Source organism: Tachypleus tridentatus, chromosome 9 (genome assembly GCF_004210375.1).
Source record: "Tachypleus tridentatus isolate NWPU-2018 chromosome 9, ASM421037v1, whole genome shotgun sequence".
Classification (NCBI taxonomy): domain Eukaryota; kingdom Metazoa; phylum Arthropoda; class Merostomata; order Xiphosura; family Limulidae; genus Tachypleus; species Tachypleus tridentatus.
The window spans coordinates 155,628,425-155,645,197 of NC_134833.1; the positions used below are offsets into that span (position 1 = coordinate 155,628,425).

The window sequence follows — 16,773 nt, forward strand, 5'->3', positions numbered from 1 at the left end:
CCGTCACATTATAACGCTCCCACGGCTGAAAGGGTGAGCATGTTTGTTGCGAGAGGAATTGGAACTCGCAACTCAAAGATTACGAGTCGAACGCTTTAACCCACCTGTCCATGCCGTGTCGGCTGTAAAGAAAGATTTTGAGTAAAGACAAATAATTAATCCTATTAACTTGAAAAAGTTTGAGTGATTATAAAAAAAGCCAGATACTTAAAATTACTCCATTTTATTATTAATAATAGTGCTGTAATGTTGTCCTTTATTTGCAGTCTCTTTTAAATTAGTAGGTCAAAATTCCTTCCATCAGATAAGTTGTTAGTTTACACACTTGCAACGCTAAAACCAGGGTTAGGTTTTCCGCAGTCAACACAGAAAATGGACTAGCGTGGCCTTGCTATAAAACAAGCATAACAACTACTAGTGAAAATAATTCAACGTTCAGGGCATTTAATGATACGGTCCGGCATGCCAGGTGAGTTAAGGCGTTCGACTCGTAATCTGAGGGTCGCGGTTTCGAATTCCCCTTGCACCAAACATGCTCGCCCTGTCCCCCGTGGGGGCGTTATAAAGTGGTGGTCACTATTCGTTAGTAAAAGAATAGCCCAAGAGTTGGCGGTAGGTGGCGATGACTAACTGCCTTCCCTTTAGTCTTACACTGCAAAATTAGGGACGGCTAGCGCAAATAGCCCTCGAGTAGCTTTGCACGAAATTTAAAATAAACAAACAAATTTAAAAACCACTTTCAAATTGTTTAGGCTTACGTTTACAAATGACGTAATTCCTCTCTAAGAACAGAACTAGGATTAACATTTAATTAATTCATTTCTACATACCTACAACGATAACTCACTTTTACGTCAACGACGTTTATTTGTATCTCAACTCTAATTCCATTCTCCACAGAATGACGTTTTATAGCCTATCTTTATTGTATAGCTGTTTAGGATTAACTTGAATTTAACGTTACATAAACCATCAAAACTTTCCAGTTCTTTTTAGCTAACAAATAAATTACAAAATGAAAAGTATGACTGTCCATTTTAGATGGGCAGCATGAGGAATGACGTGTTGACCACTACTCTATTCTATCACCCTGGAAACGAATATCAAAAAGAGTTTGATATGGCTCCCATTGTGCCTTCGTATCGTAGTTAGGGGTTTCTCTGTTAGCCAATGTTGAAATGGTTAGCTAAATTCGAAAACTGAATTTGGCAGCGTCATAGTTGGAGAGGTCCAAGATGGTCCTTCAGCAACAGATGACAAAGCAACTGTGGCAGCAGATTATTCTCTTCCATATTTTGTAGTTAGTGGTGTTTCAGGTAGGAACTCTTGAGCAAATACACAAAGCAATATAACTACTTTACTCTTTCTGCATTTAATAATTCGTTTTCCAGATGTTCTTTTCTACATCATTGATGTCTTTCTTTACTCCATTAATCTTATCATCAAAGCCTTTCTGCACTTCTTCAAACCCATTGTTGTAATCTCTGTAAATCTCATAATAGTTTTATTAATATTGTTTTAAATCAGATTTATTTTTTATTTTTCTTTAAATAGTTTCTATTCTTTACTTCTTGTTCTGTTCTTACTTTTACATTTCCTTCTTCTTGGTTCTTTTAAAAAAATTTTAAACTTGCTTTGGATTTTCTTATCTATTTCTATTTCTTTTTCGACTTTTTTTAATTTCATAAAATCACTTGTTGATTTTCTTTTAATTTTCGATTTCTAAATCCCGTTGTTCCTATTTGTCTTTAAAATTTTCTATCTTTTCTCCCCATTTTGTCTCAATAATTTAATTATTTGAAGTAACTCTTAAATTTCACTCATGGTGGCAGGCTGTCTTCAATAGTTCAAATTTATTGATAATTCCACTCCTGACACGAAGTTGTTTTAATATTGTTATTTCTTGGTAGGTTCTTCGAAATTATCAGGTGAAAATAATTCAACATCAAATCCTCATAGGGAGATTAAATTAATTTATTCAATCTTTAAACGTTTCGACAAGTTAAACCACCTTTAAAATGTTTACAAATGACGTTATATCTCGCTAATAACAGTACAAGGACTAACGTGTAATTAATTCACTTGTATAAAGCAATGAAATAGTTATATTTTACCTCAACTGACTCTCTTTGTATCTCAGCCTCAATTCGATGCCTCAGGTAACGATGTTTCCTAATTTCCCTTTGTTTCAGATCTTTCTAGGACGAACTTATGTTATATTACGCCATCAAAATCTCGCAGATCCTTCTAGCAAATAAACAAATTACAACATTAAAATTATAGCTTACTTAAAGTTAGTACCCTTGGTTGCATATTATTTTCTACATTAAGCAGTTTTAAAGCATTGTTAACATAACGTTTATGTATATATGATTATCCTGTTTAATACACCAAACTGCAACCCATAATTTCTAAGAATAATGTACCAAATCCCTACTGAGATAGAATAATGAGAAGTGAAATTGTTGAAAACGTCAAGCAATTATCGGTTCACTACGTAAACAAGACAACCTTAAAATTAATTATTGTGTTTCTGTCTTTATATATAAAAAAACAAAAACAAACCTGGTTCCGAAACTCAGATCCATAGAAATCAGCCAGAAGTTACGCATTGCTTGTTTGCATACATATTATTGAAACGTATTTTAAATTGTTCATTTTCAGTGCACGTGAAGTGAGAAACAAATTACTTTAAATGATAATTTCGATGAACCATATAAATCATAATACGTCTTTTTATATTAGGTTGAGGAATAATTCGTGAGCGTTTTTAAATAATTTCATTCAAGCATTACATGCAAGACTATACAATACTTCAATGCATGAGCACATTACACCCAAAACATTTATTATGATACTTTATTTCATGTAATACCTAGGTATATAGTATGCATTGTTTTAAACGAAATTGCAAGAAATTAAATGCGAAAAGCAAATGGTGTCGAAAATGCTCGATTTTGTCCACTTGACATTCCATTTAATGAGCTGAAAATGAAAGCAAAAATTAAAGACATATGAAAATCAAACACACCATCTATTAGAGCAAAAAATTATCTACCAAATGACATGAAATATTTTGAGAAAGCGTTTCATTTATGAATATTTTTTTTTAACTTGAAAAAACGCTCACGAATTATTCCTCAACCCAATAGAAAAAAAGCTAATAAAACTGTCTATTTTTCCGATAAATTAAGGCTTAGATGGCGGGGAAAAGCTGTATTTTCATGTGCAGTTTTAAATTATACAACTCGAAAACAAGCGAACAGCACATCATAGAAGAAGTGGAAGTGGAATCTTTGAGCTGCTTATAGAAACCCGAAAATACAGTTGTAAACTACATTTTGAATGTTATAATTTAAGTGTTTGCTGGAGAAAGCTGTTAATCACGATGATGACACTAAATTAAAAAACAAACAACTCATAAAAGTTATTCTAGAATACTTTGAATGTTCGTTTGCTCGTTTTGTTTTTGAATTTCACACAAAGCCACTCGAGGGCTATCTGCGCTAGCCGTCCCTAATTTAGCAGTGTAAGACTAGAGGAAAGGCATCTAGTCATCACCACCCACCGCCAACTCTTGGGCTACTCTTTTACCAACGAATAGTGGGATTGACCGTAATATTATAACGCCCCCACGGCTGAAAGGGCGAGCATGTTTGGCGCGATGGGGATGCGAACCCGCGCCCCCTAGATTACGAGTCGCACGCCTTAACACGCTTGGCCATGCCGGGCCTAGAATGTCCGTATAATATCGAGAGACAAGAGTGAACTCATATATAAATGCAAGTAATAAGTATATGAATATTCAGTAAGTGTTTTTTTTTTTCCATTCTTCTCTTAGGTTAGTTGGTGAATCATATTTTTCTTTATCTATATAAACTAAGCAAATTAAATGCAGGTACCATTAATTTAAAAAAATTCTTTTGAAACGTTTTTTGTGAATTTAGGCCTACAAATTGTATCAATGTGATTGTAACTTATAACAAATATCATAGAAGAAATAAATTAATTCTTTTTTGTTTCGCAGACTGGACTTCGAATCATTTTTATCAAATAATTCAAAATAATTCATATAATATAAGAACAATGTTACAACGTTGATGTCAAAGTTGGAGTTTTTTTGGTTAAAGTAAAATAAAACCTGGTTAAACTCCAACTTTCAAGATGGCCACACAGGCACAAAGCAAGCTGGGAAATCTGCTAGAGATTAGAAAACAATGAGACAGAACATTAAAATAACAAAAGAAATAAGAAGAATGGTATAGAAAAAATAAAAGAGACGGAAGGTTAGAATACTGTTTGGTTTTGAATTTCGTGCAAAGCTACACGAAGGTTGTCTGCGCTAGCCGTCCCTAACTTAGCAGTGTAAGAATAGGGGAAGGCAGCCAGTCATTACCACCTTCCGACAGCTCTTGAGCTACTCTCTTGTCAACGAATAGGGGAGTTGACAGTAATATCAGTCTCCACCACTGAAAGGGTAAGCATGTTTAGTGTGACGGGGATTCGAACCTGCGACCCTCACATTACGAGTCAAGCATCTTAACCACCTGGATTCAGGAAAATGTCTCACTTCCATAATCACTGACTCTCGCTTTAAAACAAACTAACTTTTGATGTTGCATTCCTATTCATAAATACACAGTTTTGCCAAAATTTGGTACTTTGTTGTAAGAATTTGGCGTAATGTTGATAAAGCATAAGATGCACACTTTGTGATAAATTGTAACTATAAAACTTGAATGTGTTCATCAAAAGAAATCGACCACCGAAATTTCTCTAATTTTTATAAACATTGAAAAAGTTTTTCGAACGATATTTCAATTGTGAGCAATTACTTTACGTTTTCCTTTACACGAATTGAATCATCAATTCATTTGTTCTTTGTTCAGACAAAACTTATTTTTTTCGTATAAGCCCGTCTTTTCCATTTCCCAATAATTTTTTTGAAATTTTTAGTTTTTTGTATTTGACTGAAAAATGTTTGACAAGTGTTTTATTGAAACAAAACCATTTCTTTCTGGTGAGGCGTCAATTTTATGCAACAAAGTGCCAAATGTTTTGCTATAATATGTAATTTCTCATCTTGAAAAATACAAGTTATAATTACTGAACTACCTACCTAATTAAATTCTCACTTGGAAACAAGCACTCGTTTGAAGTAATTTTCCAGACATAATTAAGTTCTCTCTTTGAACCAAACAAACCTAAAATTTCAAACAAACAAATTTTCAAGATGTCTGTGAAAGGTAATAAAAATGAAGTGTGTGTGTTTTCTTATAACAAAGCCACATCAAGCTGTCTGCTGAATCCATCGAGGGGAATCGCACCCCTGATTTTAGCGTTGTAAATCCATAGACTTACCGCTGTACCAGCGGGGAACTGAAAAGAAAGATTACGTAAAAAAATATTTGGGTGAGACATTCCGGCTGTGGTGCCACAAACACAGTAGAGGACAGAACACTTTTTATATAACTTACAATGATTTTAATGTAAAACAGCTGTTATGGTTTGTATAATCAATTCAAATTGTTTTTTATTATAAAGTATTTTAGTTTGATTAGCATTACAGTAATTCTGTGTTTTTAACTCGTCAGTGGTTAGGCATGGTCAGGTGGATAAGGCACTTGAGGGTCGCGGGTTCGAATCCCCGTCACACCAAACATGCTCGCCCTTTCAGCCGTGAGGGCGTTATTTGTTGGTAAAAAGAGTAGCCCAAGAGTTGAGGGTAGGTGGTGATGACTAGGTGCCTTCCCTCTAGTTTTACATTGCTAAATTAGGGACGCCTAGCCCTCGTGTAGCTTTGCGCGAATTTCAAAACAAACTAACTCATAAGTATTTCTAGGTTATCTTGTATTAACTCCTGTGAGTTTGTATGAAGCCATTACAGTACCTGACCATAATTTGCTTTCCCTCTTTAATGATTGGTTTCTTTGGTATCCTATAGATTTAAACATATTATTTATAATTTTTATTTCATCAGACACTCATCTATGACGAAACATGATTATATTAATATATTTTACAAAAAAAAAGTATTTTAGTAACACTGACAGTGTGGTAATAATAAGACTTAAGTTCAAGATATAAACTAATTAGTAAAAAGCGGACGTAAAAACAAAAGCTGACCCACTTCCTCTTTTAACAAAGACACTGCTGTTTATTAGAAACTCTATATCTTTACTGAAATTTCGTCCATTCACTCTGTGTAACTCAAATTCTAACGTCAAATTCTGAGATTAAAGAACTTTTGTATTAAAAGTAAAAGTTCACTTTTTTCTCATGTGAGTTAAGTTTCACCCTAATTTAATAAACGAGGTTTTTTTCAGTACCCATATAATTAGGTTTCTTTGATGTTTGCCGGTTGAAAATTTTAGTACTTGAGAAAATCACTTTTCTCTCGCAGAAAAAAAAAGTAACAAAATCTGGTCTATACATGATAAAAAATTTGTTTACAGTGAATTAGTAGTGATTATTTTTAAACTTTCAATGAGAGAAAGCAGAATTTTAAAATTAGAGAGTGCTGACTTCGCCTTTCCCCTATCAGAAAGATGAAGGACAGGATTGTGTGTAGACAAATGTGTTTCTGATTTTTTAGCATTTATCACCTCGTAGTTCCAGCAATTTGAAAAATTGTATTCAATCCCTGAATTTTTTCTTGTTTCGATTCATAAAACGTCTTTTGATGAATAAGTTGACTAAAAGTTAAGCCTAATCATCATATGAACTGTGGCTAACGCTTTACATGTTTACAATCCTGTGTTTTATATACTTTTTTTTAACGTAATAAGGTTAGATTGATTACAATGAGAAATATTGGCAGAGTAGGCTGTGCTAGGCTTTAAATACTTATTGGGTACATTTGCTTGGAGTGGACGACGTTTCGCCGTGGTCTTAGCAGAAAGGTTAAAACGTGGTTCACACTTATACCTCAGGCAGGCACGATTTTTACACAAATAATTTTCAGTGATTTAGTGTGGAAACTATTACAAATGGTGCACCTGTAAAAATATTTGATTGATGAAAATTCGTCTGTATAAAGTAAGTTTAAGAGAATAAATATTATAAACTATATTTAACATTATGAAGGTATATTACAGAGTTTTGATAAGTAAATGTAGTTATTAGAATATTTTTAATTTTTGAATCGTTCATGACTAGGCCTGTATATATGAGGTGCAGTGGGTCGTTATGTTTGAACAATAGAAGATATAATTATGAAATAGAGAAAAATCTTTAGGAAAACCTCTCATAATTGTGACTAATATTGTCGCCCCATCTACGAAATTAACATTTGAGAACATAGCATAAATGTTTTGTATGTGAAATTTCTACAGATAAGTTGACTAAGTTCAAAGTCTGTGGATCAAACTTTATTTTCAGTTTGAAGTTATTTCTAAACTTTCACTGATGTTATAGTAATATCTGTTTCTGTATCTCTTGGACATTTTAAACTTATTTATACCGAGATTTTCAATGTATTTTGTTCCTTAATTTTCGTTCAGTCACGTGACTGTTGATCCACGTGAGGTAGAGTTTTCCACTCGTTTCTAAGAGCACGCAGTTTTTTACCAATAGCCCTAACATTTATAGTAAAAATCATGTAAATCGAAGAATTTTACTCTACAGTTTATGCGATTTTATCATAAAATTTAAACCTATGACTTATTTACAGTTAAAAAACAAGTAGACAGACTGTAGATGTATATAGCTTTCTCACATTTTTTTATTAATAAAACAACCGCGAGCAACATAATCAAACAAACGTTTTGAATCCGCGTTGCATGGCGGGATTGCTCAAGTGCTTCCACATGGCTAGTTTGTGTCACGTGGTTGCTTTGGGCTTAAATATTCGTGTTTGCGTTCACATCTGAAGACAGCTGATGATGGTAGGAAGGGGAGAGAGAGGGGGTACAGGAAGTTCAATCTCCGACATGTGCCAACAGATAATGTTGTCTGTAAGTTATCAACAAGTGGTGGCGCTCCGAAAGGTAATTATCGCTAAAACCGCGTGCAAGATTACGTGCCCCTGGTGTTCAGGTCCGGGATATCGTATAACTTAACCAGAACGTCGAGGTTTACTGATATTGTATCGTGAGTCAGTTTAAGGACACGAAAATAACTCGCATCGTAGTAACTCTCTCTCAAGCAAACAAACAAACAAAAAATCGTGAATATAATTATATAACGAGTGGTTTATTTCAATGTATAAGTAGCATGGTTGCCGTCTTAAAAAACTCACCATAAATATACAGGATGGCCCGTAAGTCCCGACCCATCCACATGTTATTATGTTATATTAATTACGCATGTATTATAAATTTGTTTCTTTTTTTCCAGAGAAATATGGCCGATGTAAGCCCATTTACACTTGAAAAGCTTATTGCGCATAATATTATGCAGCGAGAATGAGGACAGCACACGGATACACTGGATACATAAGATATATGGATGGGTAGGGACTTACGGGCCACCCTGTAGTTGCTGTTGAAACGTCTGATCATTAAAAAAGAAGGGTGGATTCAACAGGAAAAGGACATTTTAATAATGCTGAATTCTCTCTGTATATTTTGTTTTGTAGATCCCGTACTTTTGTTAAAATTTAATGGGCTTAGGTTTAATTATTAAGAGTGAGGACTATTAGCTAGAGCTGTGATAATAAACTCGAGACATTGTATTGTTTTTTTCAAATCTGGGGAGCCTCTGGATAAACCAGTATTCCGGAGAGTGACCAAAACTTCAAGGTTTGTTTGGTTTGAATTTCGCGCAAAGCTACAGGAGGTCTATCTGCGCTAAAACTTCAAGGTGGTGGGTAATGGGGGTTGATAAAATGGATAAATTATTGGCCTATATTCTCAAATGGGGAAGACGAGTAATTGCAAGGAAGAATGATTGTACTTACGAAGCATGGATAAAAAAAACTTTGGGAACTTCTCTTACACAGTATTTTCTCTAATTTTGTTAAATAGGAAATACTTGTTTCCTTCGCGTTAAAAAAAGGCCTCGCCATTTATAATACCATTTCCTTAAGCCTAATATAGTGGTTATAGTGTTTCACTAAAATAGCAACAATTCCAGCGAAGGCTGGTTGTCTTACAAGGATACAAGAGGATTCGTTTGTTGTAGTTTCCAGTGGCGCCTCCTTCTGTCTATATAGTATCTAACTTATTCTTCATCGTTTGCTTTTCTTAGTTACATCATCTCAATATTGACTGATATTACCGTGTTTATCGTTTTTATCTTACTAGTTTGTTTGTTTTTTTTAATTTCGCGCAAAGCTACTCGAGGGCTATCTGCGCTAGCCCTCCCTAATTTTGCAGTGCAAGAATAGAGGGAAGGCAGCTAGTCATCACCATCCATCGCCAACTCTTGGGCTACTCTTTTACCAACGAATAGTGGGATTGACCGTCAAATTATAATGCTTCCACGGCTGAAAGGTCGAGCATGTTTGGTGCGACCGGGATTCGAACCCGCGACCCTCTGATTACGAGTCGAACGCCTTAACACACTTGGCCATGCCGGGCCTTATCTTACTGGTACAGACGAGATCAATATCCTTCCATTGAAGGTGACGAGAATTTGATTTCCCCTGTAAGCTTGTCATTTTCTTTATTTGTTCTCATCCATGGGTTGGTACATCTGTCAAGATGATGATCTCACTAGATATAGTTTAGATAACATGTTATTCTGAAGCCCCACCTCTTTGAATTTTCGCAATACTGCGTGTGAGTCAGTTACAAATATTATGTTGGTGGCACTACCTGTCTATTTACAGTTTATTGTCTACAGAAATCCAGAGGAAAGTTTACTCAACGGCTTCCAGCTTCTTCACCTTTGTGGAAAATCGTATGTCCCACAGACCATACGGAAAATGTTATTGAGACTAAGATGGCTAAATCATCTTTCTTCCTATCTGTGGTGTAGGAATGATTTATCGTTATTGTTACAGATAACTATCCATCATGGTCTTCAAAGTAAAGCTTACAGGGTTTTTCTGACTCATATAGGGAAACCTTAAGATATCAGAACAATTATAAGACCTTATTTAATTTTATTATTATTTTATCAAAGTCTCCAATAAAATGCTTAACTGGATACTGCTATGGACCAAGAGTAGTCTGTTCTTTAGCGTGGTGGACTATGGGTTTATGGTTCGTATTATTTTCTTAAAAATAGAAAAGAAAAACACTTTCTGCACTTGAAGGTTGTGTATGCATTATAGGAATGACGGCCAAACCCCATGACTTCATTAGAATAGTAGCCTAATATTTGGCAGTGGATGGTACTCACTAGCTAGCTGACTTCTCTGTTCTAATTAGTTTAATATGAAACAGCTTTTCGTGTAGTTTCGCGATAATTTCAGAAACGAATAAATAAACAAAAAAAAATTGGAGACCAATGGATAAGACTCGTAACTATCGCTTAACGAAATAAAATTTGTGTTACGTCATAGTTTGAACACTGCCAATCCTAGAAAATGATATTGAGTTGCCAACTCTCTTGGGCAATTGACGTTTTTTTTCAAGCCTTTTGCAAGCTTTGTTTCTTATTAATTGCATTTATATTTTTATGTGAATGTTAACATGATGAAGCATGCTTAGTTTGGAAGACGTAACGTTTTAAGTGTTTCAAGTTGCCACTTTCATGACAAGAAAACGACTGATGATGACATACGAAATGAAACTTATGACAGAAACGCCTACTAAACTTAATTTTTTATGAGCTATTGTTTCACGAATGTATTTTATGTTCTTCACTTGGTAATTTCCAAGTCACAGGTTTACTACACTTTTCAGAATTGTGTTGTAGTTACAGCTTTACGATAATGAATTTGGTTTCAAGATTTTTCAGATATTTCAATATATTGTTCACAATGTCTTCATCTTCACTATGCTTCCATAAAGTCGCAAAAACATACTCATCGTAAAGAATGGAAATATATTCAAATTAAAAAATATATTCCTTGAAAATTCACACAAATTTATTACTTTTAGCAATTAAAACTTCATTCAAAAACTGTTTAAAACTAACCAAATCATGCACTTAAAACGAGGGCAGACAACTAAAAACTGCCAAAATTTGGGACACCACATTCTGTTCACTTATTGGAATCAACATCTTGGTATTTATTTTTAATTTATTTATTGATTTTTTTATTATCACAAATGTATGAGTAACAAATATACAGGCCTGGCATGGCTAGTTGGTTAAGGCACTCGACTCGTAATCTGAGGATCACGGGTTCGAATCTTTGCCATACTAAATATGCTCGCCCTTTTAGCTGTGGGGTGTTATAATGTGACGGTCAATCCCACTATTCATTGGTAAAGGAGTAGCCCAAGAGTTGGCAGTGGGTGGCGATGAGTAGCTGCCTTACCTCTAGTCTCACACTGCTAAATTAGGGATGCCTAGCGCAGATAGCTCTTGTGTAGCTTTGCGCGAAATTCAAACAAACCAAATGCATTTTCGATCATTACGGTGTTTTCACCATTATCTTTTCTTTTTCTTAAATATGTAAAACGAACCTATTTTCCACCTAAAATCCTGTAAGCGACAGTTCAAATAGAGCCTGTTGTCATACCCTATTATTCCACTTTATTCAGGCTAATCCAGTGTCTTGAGTGAGAATTGAACTTTTAGGCCTATTTAATATTAGGCTTAAAAATGTAATCGTGACTTCGTTCAACGAAAATGTTCGCATTGTTGTAAGCTATATTTTTTATATTTTAATTTTGATGTTTCTTTTATACAGAACTCTTGACGGCATACCTTAAAATTCACGGAAGTCGAGAATCTATAAGTTTTTTGTTTTTATATAGAGTACAATATAATTACGCGACACAGTGAAGATGTCTATTAACAAGTAAATTAGTAGTGACGTTTCTTGCATTTCCCCCTAAGATATTCTGAGCATGTTGTTTTGACTGGTTACTTTTGAAATTGTTGTCATAAAATTTATCTGTGAATTAGGTATAAATTAGTGTAGAAGGTTTTGTTGAAATGTTGTTTGTAAATTGATCCCCCAAAGTTGTGTACACTGTTCTCATATTGAAAAAATAAATTAATTCATTATTGTTAGGAAATTGAACATTGCATCATTTTAAATAAATTATCCGAGAAAAAGGCAACCAATTATAAAATACGGTTTGATAGTATATATGTCATAGCTAAGCCTAATTGTGACTTTGTTAGAAATAATAATCACCATCTTGGAAAGAACCGACAAAGCATATAAAAGATTATTCCTGATATAAAGCCCATACCTAAACAAATGTTTATAGACAACTCATCATAAATTTCAAATAGACTTTGAAATCACTCTTAAATTAAAAACTCGTACAAGAAGAAAGTCATGAACAAAATATGTAGAACATAAACTATATTTCAGTTAATTGGTCGTTTGAATGCTCTATTGATTTTTTATGGAAAGAGAAATAATCTCAGAAGATGGGAAGATTTTCGAACATGAACAAGCAGATAATATCAGCTGAGTATACTTCACTTACGTTGACATTTGTCGAACAGAGCATTGTTCTTATATCTAAGTGCAGTAATAGTGCCCTCTGGTGTGGTTACTGATAGTGTACTGAACCAGCGACGCCAGATGGGGCTACTAATGTTATAGACGATAGCAAAAAAAAGCGACACCAGCTATGGCTATTAATGCTGCCTGGCATGGCCAAACGCGTAAGGCGTGTGACTCGTAATCCGAGGGTCGAGGGTTCGCGCCCGCGTCGCGCTAAACATGCTCGCCCTCCCAGCCGTGGGGGCGTATAATGTGACGGTCAATCCCACTTTTCGTTGGTAAAAGAGTAGCCCAAGAGTTGGCGGTGGGTGGTGATGACTAGCTGCCTTCCCTCTAGTCTCTAACCAGGTCTAGTATAGCTACTGGTGTACATTACTAACCAGGTCTAGTATAGCTACTGGTGTACATTACTAACCAGGTCTAGTATAGCTACTGGTGTACATTACTAACCAGGTCTAGTATAGCTACTGGTGTACATTACTAACCAGGTCTAGTATAGCTACTGGTGTACATTACTAACCAGGTCTAGTATAGCTACTGGTGTACATTACTAACCAGGTCTAGTATAGCTACTGGTGTACATTACTAACCAGGTCTAGTATAGCTACTGGTGTACATTACTAACCAGGTCTAGTATAGCTACTGGTGTACATTACTAACCAGGTCTAGTATAGCTACTGGTGTACATTACTAACCAGGTCTAGTATAGCTACTGGTGTACATTACTAACCAGGTCTAGTATAGCTACTGGTGTACATTACTAACCAGGTCTAGTATAGCTACTGGTGTACATTACTAACCAGGTCTAGTATAGCTACTGGTGTACATTACTAACCAGGTCTAGTATAGCTACTGGTGTACATTACTAACCAGGTCTAGTATAGCTACTGGTGTACATTACTAACCAGGTCTAGTATAGCTACTGGTGTACATTACTAACCAGGTCTAGTATAGCTACTGGTGTACATTACTAACCAGGTCTAGTATAGCTACTGGTGTACATTACTAACCAGGTCTAGTATAGCTACTGGTGTACATTACTAACCAGGTCTAGTATAGCTACTGGTGTACATTACTAACCAGGTCTAGTATAGCTACTGGTGTACATTACTAACCAGGTCTAGTATAGCTACTGGTGTACATTACTAACCAGGTCTAGTATAGCTACTGGTGTACATTACTAACCAGGTCTAGTATAGCTACTGGTGTACATTACTAACCAGGTCTAGTATAGCTACTGGTGTACATTACTAACCAGGTCTAGTATAGCTACTGGTGTACATTACTAACCAGGTCTAGTATAGCTACTGGTGTACATTACTAACCAGGTCTAGTATAGCTACTGGTGTACATTACTAACCAGGTCTAGTATAGCTACTGGTGTACATTACTAACCAGGTCTAGTATAGCTACTGGTGTACATTACTAACCAGGTCTAGTATAGCTACTGGTGTACATTACTAACCAGGTCTAGTATAGCTACTGGTGTACATTACTAACCAGGTCTAGTATAGCTACTGGTGTACATTACTAACCAGGTCTAGTATAGCTACTGGTGTACATTACTAACCAGGTCTAGTATAGCTACTGGTGTACATTACTAACCAGGTCTAGTATAGCTACTGGTGTACATTACTAACCAGGTCTAGTATAGCTACTGGTGTACATTACTAACCAGGTCTAGTATAGCTACTGGTGTACATTACTAACCAGGTCTAGTATAGCTACTGGTGTACATTACTAACCAGGTCTAGTATAGCTACTGGTGTACATTACTAACCAGGTCTAGTATAGCTACTGGTGTACATTACTAACCAGGTCTAGTATAGCTACTGGTGTACATTACTAACCAGGTCTAGTATAGCTACTGGTGTACATTACTAACCAGGTCTAGTATAGCTACTGGTGTACATTACTAACCAGGTCTAGTATAGCTACTGGTGTACATTACTAACCAGGTCTAGTATAGCTACTGGTGTACATTACTAACCAGGTCTAGTATAGCTACTGGTGTACATTACTAACCAGGTCTAGTATAGCTACTGGTGTACATTACTAACCAGGTCTAGTATAGCTACTGGTGTACATTACTAACCAGGTCTAGTATAGCTACTGGTGTACATTACTAACCAGGTCTAGTATAGCTACTGGTGTACATTACTAACCAGGTCTAGTATAGCTACTGGTGTACATTACTAACCAGGTCTAGTATAGCTACTGGTGTACATTACTAACCAGGTCTAGTATAGCTACTGGTGTACATTACTAACCAGGTCTAGTATAGCTACTGGTGTACATTACTAACCAGGTCTAGTATAGCTACTGGTGTACATTACTAACCAGGTCTAGTATAGCTACTGGTGTACATTACTAACCAGGTCTAGTATAGCTACTGGTGTACATTACTAACCAGGTCTAGTATAGCTACTGGTGTACATTACTAACCAGGTCTAGTATAGCTACTGGTGTACGTTACTCACCAGGTCTAGTACAGATACTGGTATACATTACTAACCAGGTCTAGTATAGCTACTGGTGTACATTACTAACCAGTTCTAGTATAGCTACTGGTGTACGTTACTAACCAGGTCTAGTATAGCTACTGGTGTACTTTACTAACCAGGTCTAGTATAGCTACTGGTGTACATTACTAACCAGGTCTAGTATAGCTACTGGTGTACATTACTAACCAGGTCTAGTATAGCTACTGGTGTACATTACTAACCAGGTCTAGTATAGCTACTGGTGTACATTACTAACCAGGTCTAGTATAGCTACTGGTGTACATTACTAACCAGGTCTAGTATAGCTACTGGTGTACATTACTAACCAGGTCTAGTATAGCTACTGGTGTACATTACTAACCAGGTCTAGTATAGCTACTGGTGTACATTACTAACCAGGTCTAGTATAGCTACTGGTGTACATTACTAACCAGGTCTAGTATAGCTACTGGTGTACATTACTAACCAGGTCTAGTATAGCTACTGGTGTACATTACTAACCAGGTCTAGTATAGCTACTGGTGTACATTACTAACCAGGTCTAGTATAGCTACTGGTGTACATTACTAACCAGGTCTAGTATAGCTACTGGTGTACATTACTAACCAGGTCTAGTATAGCTACTGGTGTACATTACTAACCAGGTCTAGTATAGCTACTGGTGTACATTACTAACCAGGTCTAGTATAGCTACTGGTGTACATTACTAACCAGGTCTAGTATAGCTACTGGTGTACATTACTAACCAGGTCTAGTATAGCTACTGGTGTACATTACTAACCAGGTCTAGTATAGCTACTGGTGTACATTACTAACCAGGTCTAGTATAGCTACTGGTGTACATTACTAACCAGGTCTAGTATAGCTACTGGTGTACATTACTAACCAGGTCTAGTATAGCTACTGGTGTACATTACTAACCAGGTCTAGTATAGCTACTGGTGTACATTACTAACCAGGTCTAGTATAGCTACTGGTGTACATTACTAACCAGGTCTAGTATAGCTACTGGTGTACATTACTAACCAGGTCTAGTATAGCTACTGGTGTACATTACTAACCAGGTCTAGTATAGCTACTGGTGTACATTACTAACCAGGTCTAGTATAGCTACTGGTGTACATTACTAACCAGGTCTAGTATAGCTACTGGTGTACATTACTAACCAGGTCTAGTATAGCTACTGGTGTACATTACTAACCAGGTCTAGTATAGCTACTGGTGTACATTACTAACCAGGTCTAGTATAGCTACTGGTGTACATTACTAACCAGGTCTAGTATAGCTACTGGTGTACATTACTAACCAGGTCTAGTATAGCTACTGGTGTACATTACTAACCAGGTCTAGTATAGCTACTGGTGTACATTACTAACCAGGTCTAGTATAGCTACTGGTGTACATTACTAACCAGGTCTAGTATAGCTACTGGTGTACATTACTAACCAGGTCTAGTATAGCTACTGGTGTACATTACTAACCAGGTCTAGTATAGCTACTGGTGTACATTACTAACCAGGTCTAGTATAGCTACTGGTGTACATTACTAACCAGGTCTAGTATAGCTACTGGTGTACATTACTAACCAGGTCTAGTATAGCTACTGGTGTACATTACTAACCAGGTCTAGTATAGCTACTGGTGTACATTACTAACCAGGTCTAGTATAGCTACTGGTGTACATTACTAACCAGGTCTAGTATAGCTACTGGTGTACATTACTAACCAGGTCTAGTATAGCTACTG

The 16,773-nt window shown here is 35.9% G+C and overlaps 2 long non-coding RNA genes across 4 annotated transcripts in view; one reads left to right on the forward strand and one right to left on the reverse strand.

Annotated features, from left to right (window-relative positions):
• Window positions 1-16,773, reverse strand: part of LOC143226724 (uncharacterized) — a 165,170-nt gene that overhangs the window by 14,553 nt on the left and 133,844 nt on the right. For all 3 annotated transcript variants that reach the window (XR_013014722.1, XR_013014723.1, XR_013014721.1), the window contains exon 2: window positions 2,115-2,247. This is a non-coding gene — a long non-coding RNA (uncharacterized LOC143226724). The remainder of the gene's footprint in view (window positions 1-2,114; window positions 2,248-16,773) is intronic.
• LOC143226723 (uncharacterized) overlaps window positions 7,847-16,773 on the forward strand; it is a 137,861-nt gene continuing 128,934 nt past the window's right edge. The window contains exon 1 of the long non-coding RNA XR_013014720.1: window positions 7,847-7,988. This is a non-coding gene — a long non-coding RNA (uncharacterized LOC143226723). The remainder of the gene's footprint in view (window positions 7,989-16,773) is intronic.